Raw genomic sequence first — 11,743 nt, 5'->3', positions numbered from 1 at the left:
GGTACCGGATTTGATTCCTGGTAGGGTCACGGTTTTTAACTGCATCTGGTTAAATCCTCTGACTCAAGAAATTTGCATTTATGTTTGTCCCAACACACTCCCCTTCATGTTCATACAACACACCAGTTGACCAACTACCAAAGAAGCACAAAGTAAGGAATACATTCCTTCACATAGGGTTGTTGTCAGGAAGGATATCCGGCTTTAAAACAGGGAAAAACTCCACATACGCGAAACAGTTTGTATCCATGACCCCACAGGGTATGCGAAAAGTGGCAGAAGAAGATGAAGACCCAATACAGCAGAACTTGGTTAATCTGAATGTATTTGATCCACGTTTGTGAATAATTCAAACTTTTTTTTGTGGTTCCTTTAACGTTCCTATACAATAAAAATGTCAAAAACTTATCTTTGATTTGAATATTATATTATTTAATTCAAAGTAAAAATACAGCATCAGAACTCCCAATTAAAAAAAAAAAAAAAAAAAAAAGAGATGACTGAATGCTACCTGAATGGAAGAGAAAAGTAGTGTAAAATTGTGCTGGACATGTGTAGTTTTTGAAAAACTAAGAAAAATTTCAAGTTCTTGACCACCCCAGGGCATGTTCCTGGATGTCTTCTAGGTAGCGGACTTTTGAGTTTTTGGCAACTGGGAAAATCGGGTCAATAGGCCAAAACCTAGAACTCCACATGGAATTGACGAACAGCCATAAGTAGTATTGAAGCCAGCCTGGTTCTCTTAAATTGTGAAGTACTGGAAAGAAACAAACAAATGTCAAATCAAGTACAGTAGAAGTCCGCTATAGTGAGTACGGCATATAACGAGAACCCTGTTATACTGACAATGTTTGGCTGTCCCTTCAAAATTCTTATATCAAACTGTGTAATATCCTTCGGTTACAGCAAAAGCCCTGTCACTGACGCATCCGTTATTATGAGCAATTAAGCGCACACGCACCCCAGCGATTATGTTGCATGCAATCGATTATCTTCGGTATCGTTTCCTCGCTATGTCCACTAGTGAGTTCTCTTGACACTCAAAGGCAATGTCGGAGTCTATTAATATGACGAATAGAAGAACCAAGTGTGATGACTCAACCGCTAAAGCATGGTAGTTTGTGGAACCGCCACTGGGAGCACTGCAAGCAACGATGTCCAACACGTGCAAGTACGGGGAATGTTATTGTGCAAGATATTTCAAGTCAGTAAGTTGAATTTTCTTTGCTTTCAGTTCCTAAACTCAGTTCATTGTGTGTTGAGCACTTAAAGCACATATGTTATGTGGCTTGATTAAATTAATAGTTCAACATGCCGTACTGTTTTGTGCCTGGCTGTAGGTCAGGCTATGGTAGAGTAGTTAATGGTATAAGATTCTTTTCACCACCAAAGGTTAGAAATAAATCTAAAAAATGGGCCAGAGCTATTCTATGAAAGGATACTGTGTCAATGCTTAATAGTAGAATATGTTAAGTTCATTTCTCTTGATGATTTGATAGTAAAATCAGATAATTTTATAGTGAATGGTGAAAAAGTGTTTATGTCTCGTGTGAGATGGAAATTACGTCCAGGAGCAGTGCGTCACATTTTCCCTAATTTGCCAAAATACCTCTCAAGTGAGATTAAGTCCCGTGAAACTCCCAACAGAAAAAAGAATCTAGAAACCACTAGGAGAAGAAAGAAGACTGAAGACGGGAGTGTAGCAGTGAATGGAGAATAAAAAGGTCAGTCTAATGTTGATCAAAATTTGGGTTATTCTAGTGTGCTTTCTGATGCCAAAAAGGAGCTGGCTGTTGTCTTCAACATTTTATGGATATAATCCCCAGACTTGTTTCTCATTATCTAAAGTGCCGATTTTTCTTCAGAATGAAAGAAATCCGGCGAGATTTACAACCTCAAACATCCGCCAAATCTTCACGCAAGCTTTCGAAAGTCCAGTAACCGACAAACTGATTTGGTAAGTAGAGTATTACCTTTAAATAGTTCATGGGTGTTTGTTTTAATATGCTGGGAGTTATGTGTTATTTATGTATATGTATACTCGAGTAACTTGCGCTTACTATCCACTTTACCTGGGCGTGCATGGTGGTAGACCAGTTCACCAAAATTATATTCGAGAACTTAATCCCAATCCGGTGGTTCATAAAGATGTAAATACCATAGGTACCCCTGTGCCATCAACGTCCACGGGTTTTCAGGGCGTGCGTGATGGTAGACCAGTCAACCAAAATTATATTCGAGAACTTAATCCCAATCCGGTGGTTCATAAACATGTAAATATCATAGGTACCCCTGTGCCATCAACGTTCACGGGTTTTCAGGGCGTGCATGGTGGTAGACCAGTTCACCAAAATTATATTCGAGAACTTAATCCCAATCCGGTGGTTCATAAAGATGTAAATACCATAGGTACCCCTGTGCCATCGACGTCCACGGGTTTTCAGGGCGTGCATGGTGGTAGACCAGTTCACCAAAATTATATTCGAGAACTTAATCCCAATCCGGTTGTTCATAAAGATGTAAATACCATAGGTACCCCTGTGCCATCAACGTCTACGGGTTTTCAGGTAGTAACCAAACTTCCCGACTTAATGATTCCGAATAAAATTCGTACAACGAATAATTGGATAGGGGTCGTACTCCAAACTATCCAACTAAACGAAAACTGAACAATTCGACTAACAATCTATACAATCTTTTCCACTGTACAGTAAGAAAGTCTAGAAAAAGAAGGATCACTGTAACATCAAGACAAGTGGGCAAGAGCATTAACGGAAAACTGTCGGACTTAATAATGAACCAGTGCAAGTGACGAGTGAAATGTTTTAATTTAGGATAGTTTTTAATTTGTACAAATTTTTATCTTAACCAACAACCCCCCCATACACCCTCCCTCACCATTTAAATGTACCTTACTAACACAATTCAATTTTAATTATGAAATGTTTTATGCTTTTTCACCTAAGCTTTAAACGAAACAGCTGATGATAATTGTTAAGCAATCGAAACATGTTCTGTAAATTTTTAATGACATAAATTTAGCCGAAGGCTAAATAATAAAAAAGTATCGATCAGGTGGAACCTCGTACTTAATTGTTATCTTGATACAGTAAAACCTCGTTAATTCGAAGTCGTTGGGACTCAAAAATCGGACTTTGAATTACGTGATTTCGAATTAACCGCCAATTCGCAATTCAGAAGTACCAAACCTTGCCGCGTTAAAAATATTCTAAGGCCAGTTACTGCATGCATTTAACCTTGATTCACAGTTTATACCTTTCAAATGCCATGAAAAAAAAACTATTTCCAAAATGTATCCAAGAAGGTGCATTTACAGTATTCAAATAATACACTCGGATATCTCACTGGTAAACATATCCTCACGCAACGAAAGAAAGAAAGAAAGAAGGAAAGAAAGAAAGAAAAAAAAAAAAGCACGATTCAAAGACGAGGAGAAATCTATGCTTGCTCCCATGTGCAAGTGCTTTATTAATTGGATTACTATACTGTATGCATTTTAGATGCCTTGTATTTACACAGAAAGTACCCGATGCCCTTAAAATCAAACTTTCCTATGACTATCCTTGTACGATTTCCCGCCATGGTACTTCTCTTGTACTTCAGAAATGTAAACACTTGCTGCGTCACGAAGTATTCTAAGACCCATTAATACATGCAATCACCTCGATTCACAGTTTAAACCTTTCAAATGCCATGGAAAAAACTATTTCCGAAATGTATCCAACAAGGCGCATTTACAATGTTCAAATAATGCACTTGGATAAATCACTGACAAACATAACCTCACGCAACGAAAGAAAAAAAAAAATCGCACAATTCAAAGACGAGGATAAATTATGCCGGTTCCCTTGTGCAAATGCATTATTTTTTGGATTTCTTTACTGTTTGCATTTTTATTATAGATGCTTTGTACTGGCATGAAAAGTGCCTGATGCTCTTAAAACAATGTGGCTTATCAAAGTTTCCTATGACGAGGGGATAAAGTATCTCGCTTCCATGTGCATTGCAACGCACTACTATGGCCCCCATCCCTCACACTGTACGATTTCCTGGCTGGCAATTTCTCCTTTAAAACAATAAGACCGTTTGGGCTCTCATTAAAATAAAGCAATGCAGTTTCACCGGCAATGTCAATATTGTTTGGTGCCTACGAATTTATTATATTTGCCACGTTTTTTCATCAACTGTCGGCATCGCCAGTGTTCGCGGATTCTGTTTTCCCGTACACTGCATGTTGCGTGATATTACGGCGTTCCTTAAAAGGTTGAACACACAAGAATTCAGATTTCATTCAACTTAGCAATCATGAAGCGCACTGTAGACCCACCGATGTGAGTGTAAGTGCGGAAAGCTACCCCTCCACGTTCCGGAACGTGTGATCTATAATGATGCGGAGCGGATAAATTTAGAGTTGAAATTACTCTGTAACATACTATTGTTTTAAAATGTAAAGGCAGTTTCGAATTAAAAGTCTGAATTTCGCTCATGGGGCCGACATTGTACTTCGAATTAGGCGGTATTTTGAATTAACCGATTTCGAATTATCGAGGTTCTACTGTAACTTGTGCTTTTCGCAAAATGTAATGAAGGTCGTAGCTCTAATTTCCATGCATGATATTTTTCCATTGTTCTCAGCCGTGATATTTTAATTGTAATCTCTCTTTTGTTTTTTTAAAAAAATGACAGTGTATATACTTGACCAGCTGATCTGGTACTGCGGACCTACCACACTCTAGCACTGCCAGGCGGGGCGCGCTTGAACTCGAGTCATCACACTTGGTTCTTCCATTCGTCATGCTATTAGTAATACCCGTCGACTGCTGTTCCGTAAAGAAAATTGTAAATGAAAGAGGATAAGTTTCGTAACAAATGCGTAAATAACGTGACCGATAGCAGTTGTTAACTCGTTAAAAATAATGGCTGAATAAACGATCTCTTAATTTTAATGTTATATACTGAAATTAAGTAAGAATGTGATACACCTCAAGATATGGCAGATACAGCACTAATTTCACAGGATAGTTAATATTTTCTCGCGTCTAGTTAAATTTTGGAAAGGCTATTCACATGTACATTTTTAGCGAGGATAACTCGTTTCTCTACATGCGTTTCAAATATGTTTTTATGACAGACATACGGTTAGGTTATGTGACGCCATTTGAAGAAGAAAACCCTAGACTGATACCGCATATCTCCGAATCCAAGATGACATTTTTTCCCCCAGAGAATCTCATGCAAAACATCAAGGGTCATATTGCATTCGTGGCCTGACAGTAATGAATACCACTGGCAACTCTCGCGGTAACAACGCTGCTGGATTTCACCCCTGCACGCGCACACCACATTCGTTGACAATATACACCCGCCTCTTTATTATACATCGCTAGCCGGGACAACTGGTTGTACAGTGCCTGTGTGCAAGGTCACTGGATCTTGGGAAATAGTGAAGAGATAACGACATTTTATTAGCCTCTACAAAAACGTTTCTCAAATCTGCAGAATTACACATCACAACATGTGAGCCTTCGAATCCTTAGAAAGGCCATGGCTACTCAGTGGCAGAGTTACAACGCATTTACTGTACCTGACTTAGAAAAATCAAGTTTTATAGACCGCAAGAATATTTTCGTGATGGATAGTCATAAAGATACGTGGAACAGGTATTGCTGGCAAATTTTCAATGGGTTCTCGTCGATATTATGATGCCAATAGTAAGTTAATGATTATTAAACAATCGAAAATGTAGAATAATTGGTCAGCTGCAAGAAAATATGGCATAGGCCGAACTAAAGCCAATTTTTGGCGTCAGCGTGAAGACAAAGATAGCTAAAAATATGTGTACTGTACAAAAAAATTCATTCAGTGGTCCGCAACAAGGATGCTTTAATGAAGTTAAAAATGTAATTGTGAGGTATGTGCACGAAAAACGCAAGGGCAGAAAGGCCATACTGTGGCGCAATAAACTTGTTCGTTGACCTTCAACGTCCGCGATTAGGCCTATACATCGCTAGCCGTTAAAGTTGGCCGAACCTGGCAATGAAGACGTGCATGTAGCGGTAGCGCTTTGTATCTTATGCTGAGTAAAAGTACCGGAACAGTTTTATAGACCTCAAGAATATTTTCCTGATGGATCGCCGCATTATAGCGACGCACGGAATAGGTATTGCCAGCAAATTTTCAGCGGGTTCTCTTCGGTATTATGATGCCAATTTTAAGTTAATGGTCATTAAACCTGCAGAAATAAAGAATAAGTGTGCAGCAGCAAAAAAAAATGCGGCATAACAAAAGCCAATGTTCGGCGTCTAAAAACAGTCTAAAAATGCGTACTGTACAACAAAGGCATTCATATGATTTTACAAAGCAATTTTTGAGCCCAATTTAAATATTTTGAAGGAAAAAGTGAGGTTCGTCTTGGATTTGGGGAAATACGGGGTAGGCCTACTGTACAGTAATTCTTTCAGAATGAAATTAAACACACACTTTTACATAGTATCAGATTTTGAAAAATACCAAACAAGTAAGTCATAGTGTGGATATCATCTGCAAAAACGCGAGTTTTGAACAAACTGATCGCCGTTTCATACTGATTTTAATGTGCAGGGGGTAGGGGGGTTCCGACTTTTATACAAAAATCGGATGTAACGACAATCTGCTATAGCGAGTAAATTTTCCGCTGTTGTGAATTCTCGCTATAACGGACTTCTACTGTACATGTTACATGTCGTCGCGCCTGGAAGAAAAAAAAAAGCTATGTGTAATATTTTAGCTTAGAACTTTGGCTCATAAGGTTCTGTCATCTAAGGTTCAATAATGAACAAATATTGTCAAGGAATTCTCACTCTCCATAATAATGCTGCGGGTTAGTATTTCTCCAAAAATATTATAACACAGTGGTTTTTGCAGGCAGGACGACGATATATTACTTGATTTAAACTGTGCAGTGTATGGTTTTATGTTTAGAATGATTTGAAAGTTTTTCCATCATGTCTCACTTAAAAGAAAATGTATTGTTACTGTTCTACTGTCATTGCAACTTGAGGAACAACTAAAAATCTAGGAATCGTTTCACATTCGAGTAAGTACGGCATATTGCTTGATTCATATTGTTTTCCTTGGACCCTTCCGGTTTGTATCAACCAAGTTCTTCTGTATTTCATTGCAGGACGTGTTTAATATACCCCTATCAGATGCTGTTTTGAGGAAAACTACAAAAAATTTCTGGTCACCCAAAGTATACTTCACAGTTGAAGAAGCATCCTTAATCCTTCTGTGTTTAACAGAAAGGCAACTAAAAAGTCATAACTAAAATTAAATGTTTTTGCAAGAAAGAGATTACAATACAAATATGCCCTTGGTAATATTGTGTGAATATTTTAAAACTTGAATTTAAGTTGTATGCTGACTGAGACAGAAATAAAATTTCGCATTCTGACTTAAGATGGGCAAGCAAAGTGAATCTCTTTTTTCTTCTGCCCATCACAAAAACACTCATAAGGAACTTTTGAAAGCAAATACAAATGACTAACAAAATTGAGACACTAGTTAGAAATAGAAAGAATAATACATATAAACTGCACACATGTCTACAATGACTAAAAGCAATACGACCAAACATTAATTAATTATATGGCTTACATTTCTTATGGCAGCCCAAATTTTTGACAACATATTTCTTTATACTAGTAATATTTCTTTTGACAAATGAAGTTTTACAACTATTGTCTAGTATGTAGGTGCCTATACTTGCTATTTTCTTCAATAAATATCACTTTAGGTGAGTTTTATACATCTCTCATTTAATCTGCTTTTAACCCTTACACCAATTTTCTTTAGTTCTGTTGAAAGAGCATTAACTAAATTTTAAGTTTGAAATCATAGTCTATTCCTTCATACTGCTATGAACCCTTGGCCAAGCCAAAAACTGAACCCAGGGCTTGAGGATACAGAGCAGGGATGCTAACCCTCACACCAAGGGGCTGGCATTTGTTGAGTAACAAGATACAAGAACAAGGTAGCAGAACACAGGAACTGTGTCATTAACTCTTGAGGGTTAACAGAAGAATGAAAATGAACGAGCAACAGCTGATACACAAATAGACTTGTACCCAAGGGAAGAAGAATGGGAGCAAAAATAATGCAGGCAAGATGCTAGGGGAATGGTATTATGACTTGTCATGACATCAGAATCGCAAATAATCCACACATACTCCCCCCCCCACTTTTTTTTTTTTTAGTACTCTGAGGTTTTGGAATTATACATTGCATCTGAGAAGTTATTCCCTATTTAAAAATATTATAACTTAATAGTAATAATGTATGATCTTGGCAGTGAAATGCCAAGTCTTAAGTCGACGTTACATGGACAGCTTGCATCAATGTAACATTCTATACTCAGTAACAGGCCATGTCATTATACGGTTATCTTTGCAGACCGATTACAAAACAAATTCTGCAGTATTTACAACTAGTGCGTTCACATTTCTTATGCATACCCATCAGAATAACATTTCATATTATCGATTTTCTTTCATTAAAAGCCTGAAAGACCAAGTAAATTATCTCAGACATCACAAACAAGTCCAACACCTAACTGACCACCAATTTTATAGCAAATGCAGCAAGTTTCTTTCATTGGCGAGCAGGGAAGAACGTGGGGTCTGCCTGTCTGCTGCTGACTCGTCACTCCCCCTTCTCCATGGCATAAAAAAAGCAAGGCAATTCCCCAACTTTCTGCATTGTGCTTCTTGCTTAAAACGTTTAAGAAGTGTCGTTGCTCCAATTTCACGATGATCCGTATTGACAGTTGTTACATTGTGATGATACTGTAACTAATTACTGAGAAAATATACTTGTGTGTGTCATTAGCCTTGTAATGAATAGGTGGCCCCTTTACTTACCAAGTGAATTATGAAGTGTTAGTTCGGGGTATAATTCTCATAATGCCTAAACATGTGTAAACAGTACAAGAAAGCATATTTAAGTACATAATTATGTGAAAACAGTCTTCCATGGAAGTAGTTAGAAGATTTGTAACAATTCCCAGATGTACGCACTTCATATAGAAACACCATGCGGAAACTCTATAAAAAAAATGAGAGGAACAGGTTATTTACTCAATAAGTGAAAGATAAAGAAATGCAGGCTTAATGAGGAGAAAGTAAATGCAATCGCACAAAAATTAGAACATATGCCTACAAAATTCCTGTGACGACTTGGACAAGAAACCAGGGGTGCAAAGAGCTCAGCATGATTACAAAACATATCAGAAGAGAAACAGCCTCAATTACAGAATTAATGTGTGTAGACTGGAGTTTCCAAACACGATGCCAAAAAATGTGTGGATATAGGAGAACATTTCGAACATCTGTTATAAGGTATGTGCTTATTTTCATAATTTTAATTGCTATGTCATGAATGGAGAAGTGAGGGAAGTGTCATGCTTGTTGCTATGCTGTGGAGCGGGCAGTAAAGAGTTAACAGCAGGCACAACAAATCCACCAGCTGACCGATGAGAGAAACGCAGTGTACTGTTATTATTACATTCCTTTCTTCAATGTTTTGATTGACGTGCCTTTTTATGGGCAGCTGAAATATGACATTTTAAATGAGGAAGAGATAGCAGCCTACTGTGATGTTTCGGGTTATATGGTATGAATCCAAAAAATACGGAGGTATGAACATGCAACACTGAAATGCAAAATCATTAACATTGTCAAATCATCAATGTCTAGGACAATTGATAATGCTGCCTTTATTGGCGATATGTTCACAAGGAATACACAAAAAACTGTACTTTGAGAATCTTGAGGCGCGATCATTCTCTAAAGAGATCTCTCTTGAAAGCCATTAAAAGCCACAAGATTGCAAAGTTTTTATTTATAAGATAGGGCATTTATATTAACAGTTGCCTAACAATGAATACTGAAAGATATCTGGAATTACAGCAAGATCATACGATCCCAGTCATTTTTTAGTACAACAAGACTGCATAGCTATAATTTATAAAATAGGGCATTCAATATTTTGCAACAGATATTCAACAGCATGAACGTTTCCCAAGCTTATTAACAGTTATGGCCTGCAGCCCAGACTACAGCCACAGAGTTGTGCTGAAGGAACCCATACAACTGGGATGAACTGAAAGCACAAAGGCTGTTTTTTTTTTTCCTTTTCTTTTTCCAACCACCGATCATGCATGTAAATAAACAGGAGACAGTCAGGAGCCAGGTCTGTGCATCATGCGATTGCACAACAACACCTCCACAACCTCTGCCATTGTCTGCTCCAGTGCGCTAGTCATAGCCAAGCTACTGGCAATTGAACATGGCTGCTAAGATACTCCCTCCAAGTGTGAGTTGCGACATGATATGTTTTCTGCAAGCAGAAAGATGTAGCGCTGCTGAAATCCTTCACAGAATGAGTAAAGTGTATGACGAAAACTGTATGAGTGATGGTAGTGTTCAGGATTGGTGCCGGAAATTTCAAGAAGGGTGAACAGACATCCATGACGACGGTGGGCAAGGACGTACATCTGTCGCTACCGTACCCATGGTTGACCGTATTGAGTTTATCCGCGATAAATGGAGGTTTACGATCAGTGAACTTTCTACAGCAATCCTAGACATTTCAAGGTCTTCTCTGTACACAACTGTGACTCACCACTTAGGATACCAGAAACTTTGTTCACATTGGCTCCCACGAATGTTGACTGACGTTCACAAAACTCGGTGAATGGCGCATGCCGTAATGTTTCTCATGCATTACTATAGTGAGGTGGAAGAGTTTCTGAAGTCTATCATTACTGGCGATGAAACTTAGGTCCTGTATGATACTCCATAAACCAAAGAACAGTCTAAGCAGTGGATGCATCCTTCTCCAAACAAGCCAAAAAATTTAAAACAACAATGAACAGGAAAACAATGGCTACTGTTTCTTGGGAAACCATAAAGGTGTCTTGGAGGACTTTATGGAGCAGGGGACAACAATAACAAAGGAAGTTTATTGTGCAACTGTATGTTGCCTCCACAGAGCGATTCAAAATGAACAAAGAGGCATGCTCAGAACCGGCGTGCTTATGTTCCATGACAATGCTCGACCACACTGTGCCAAAATGATGAAAAACCTTCTCAAAAAATTCAAGTGGGAAGTTTTCGACCATCCGCCGTATAGTCTAGACCTCACAGCCAGTGATTTTCACCTCTTTCGAGAACTGAAGGCATGGTTAGGCAGACAATGCTTTGCCACCAACAAAGAACTTCAGGAGGCTGTTAAAACGCACCTTACCTCTCTGGCGGCAGACTTCGTTGAAGAGGGCAGAGGAAAGCTGGTGTCATGATACGACGGATGCTTAAATCGTTTTGTTGATTGTGTAGAAAAATAACTACAGAACTACTAAACTTTTAGTAATAACATAATTTTGTTATGTCAATGTCTTTTCTTTTACAGCCCATCGGAGGCTAAAAAAAAGAGAACACCAGCCCTCGTATCTATCTTCAATGAGTTTAATAATATCCCTTACAACTTTCTTTTTCCGTACAGTATTAGCAACTGTACTAGTCCGTGAAAGAAAATTTATTAACAATGCTGGGCCTTGCAAGGAGATTTAAATGTCAAATCCTCAATGAATGGAGTGCATAAAAACAGCAGTTTCAACAAAATCTGATAACAAACAAGTTATAATAATTTAAAAATAGGGAGGGATTAAATACACTCAGATGCATGA

The sequence above is a fragment of the Anabrus simplex genome, chromosome 4 (genome assembly GCF_040414725.1).
Source record: "Anabrus simplex isolate iqAnaSimp1 chromosome 4, ASM4041472v1, whole genome shotgun sequence".
NCBI classification, from domain to species: Eukaryota; Metazoa; Arthropoda; class Insecta; order Orthoptera; family Tettigoniidae; genus Anabrus; species Anabrus simplex.
This window is presented reverse-complemented; position numbering follows the sequence as displayed.